This window comes from Oncorhynchus masou, chromosome 21, assembly GCF_036934945.1.
Source record: "Oncorhynchus masou masou isolate Uvic2021 chromosome 21, UVic_Omas_1.1, whole genome shotgun sequence".
NCBI classification, from domain to species: domain Eukaryota; kingdom Metazoa; phylum Chordata; class Actinopteri; order Salmoniformes; family Salmonidae; genus Oncorhynchus; species Oncorhynchus masou.
In genome coordinates this window covers 17,105,908-17,108,635 of record NC_088232.1, presented here as the reverse complement: position 1 = coordinate 17,108,635, position 2,728 = coordinate 17,105,908, and positions in this window count along the sequence as shown.

Here is a 2,728-nt window from a genome sequence, read left to right as displayed (position 1 = left end):
TTGAATGGTATTAGTAAATATTGGGAGGGAGAAACCCTGTGTATTCTGTACCAGGATCAGGGAACTCCTGTTGTATATGGGACACCACACAGGAAGGTATGACCACTCTGACATGTTTGCCAATGTGGCCCCATTACCACCACACAAAATGCCGATAGACACAGTATATGTATCGGCTGGGAATGACAATGAAAGGTGAAAGGTGGACATTGTTATATTAGCTGAAAACTGCTTCTATGGTATTATGTAAAGGGTTGTTTATTCTGCACGGACCTGTTATTACATTTGAAAGTTATCAAAACACTTACTTTAGAATATCTAGATAAATTACACAACTGCATTCTTCTCATATTATTTTGTAGGCTACTGACCTATTCAAAGCTTCCTCTGGCATCTCGCCATACATCTTAATTTTCTATTTAACTAGGCAAGTCATTTAAGAACAAATTATTTTTTACAATGACGGCCTACCCCGGCCAAACCCTAACCCGGACGACGCTGGGCCAATTGTTCGCCACCCTTTGGGACTCCCAATCACGGTCGGTTGCGATACAGCCTGGAATTAAACTAGGGTCTGTAGTGATGCCTCTGGCACTAAGATGCAGTGCCTTAGACCAATGCGCCACTCGGGAGCCCCAACTACATCTGCCTGTAGTTATTGAACTCAACCTATATCAAGCCAACTCACGTTCTATGAAAAAGGACCTATAATTACTTGCAATGTAAGTGACATTTCATCCTTTCAAAAAATTGTTTTCCTCATCCTCCTCTAGACCTCTGATTGGCCAGCTCATCCTCCTCATGACATCATACTATATTAGGAAATAGCAGTTTTTGCTACAAGTTTGAGGTGGTTTTTTAAAATGTTTTTTCTCCAATTTATGCTTTGTCCACACATCAACAACATTATTTGGGTATTTGGGTATTAACTTCTAAATGTTAGATTTTCACAGGACAGTTACTTTAATTGTTTTTATTTACATGAGTGTAGCCAAGCTAAGTAGCTAGCTCACTTTTGTATGCTGTCACGCCCTGGTCGAAGTATATTGTGTTTGTCTGCATTTATTTGGTCAGGCCAGGGTGTGACATGGGTTTTTTGTGGTGTGTTTTGTCTTGGGGGTGTATAGCATAGTCTATGGCTGCCTGAGGCGGTTCTCAATCAGAGTCAGGTGATTATCGTTGTCTCTGATTGGGAACCATATTTAGGCAGCCATATTCTTTGAGTATTTTGTGGGTGATTGTTCCTGTCTCTGTGTTTGTTGTCACTAGATAGGCTGTATAGGTTTTCACGTTCCGTTTGTTGTTTTGTATATTTAAGTTATTTCATGTCTAGTTCATTTTCATTAAAGAATATTAGTAACCACCACGCTGCATTTTGGTCCGCTTCTCCTTCAACAGAAGAGAACCGTTACAGAATCACCCACCACAACGGGACCAAGCGGCGTGGTAACAGGAAACAGCAACAGCAGGAGAAACACAATAAGGATTTCTGGACTTGGGAGGAAATCCTAAACGGAGCAGGACCCTGGGCTCAGCCTGGAGAATATCGCCGCCCCAAAGAAGAACTGGAGGCGCGGAAAGCGGAGAGGCGCCGGTATGAGGAGGCAGCCGGAGAGAGGAGCCGGCGATACGAGGGAACACGGTTGGCAAGGAAGCCCGAGAGTCAGCACCAAAAATTTCTTGGGGGGGGGTGTGCTCACAGGGAGTATGGATACGCCAGGTAGGAGACCTGCGCAAACTTCATGTGCTTACCGAGGGGCTAAAGAGACTGGGCAGGCACCGTGTTATGCTGTGGAGCGCACGGTGTCTCCAGTGCGGGTGCATAGTCCGGTGTGGTACATACCAGCAGCCGGGCTAGAGTGGGCATCGAGCCAGGTAAGTTTGGGCAGGCTCGGTGCTCAAGAGCTCCAGTGCACCTGCACGGTCCAGTCTATCCAGTGCCACCTCCACACACCAGTCCTCCGGTGGCAGCTCCCCGCACCAGGCTTCCTGTGCGTGTTCTCGGCCCAGTACCACCAGTGCCAGCACCACACATCAGGCCTACAGTGCGCCTCGCCTGTTTAGCGGTGCCAGAGCCTTTCTCCTCTACAGCGCTGCCAGAGTCTCCCGCCTGTTCAGCGCAGCCAGAGCCTTCCTCCTCTCCTGCGCTGCTGGAGTCTCCCGCCTGTTCAGCGCTGCCAGAGCCTTCCTCCTCTACAGCGCTGCTGGAGTCTCCTGCCTGTTCAGCGCAGCCAGAGCTGCCAGCCTGCATGGAGCAGCCAGATCTGCCAGTCTGCATGGAGCAGCCAGAGCTGCCAGTCTGCATGGAGCAGCCAGAGCTGTCAGTCTGCATGGAGCAGCCAGAGATGTCAGTCTGCATGGAGCAGCCAGAGCTGTCAGTCTGCAAGGAGCTGTCAGTCTGCAAGGAGCAGCCAGAGCTGCCAGTCTGCATGGAGCAGCCAGAGCTGCCAGTCTGCATGGAGCAGCCAGAACTGCCAGTCTGCATGGCGCAGCCAGAGCTGTCAGTCTGCATGGAGCAGCCAGAGATGTCAGTCTGCATGGAGCAGCCAGAGCTGTCAGTCTGCAAGGAGCTGCCAGTCTGCAAGGAGCAGCCAGAGCTGCCAGTCTGCATGGAGCAGCCAGAGATGTCAGTCTGCATGGAGTAGCCAGAGCTGTCAGTCTGCAAGTAGCTGCCAGTCTGCAAGGAGCAGCCAGATCTGCCAGTCTGCATGGAGCAGCTAGAGCTGCC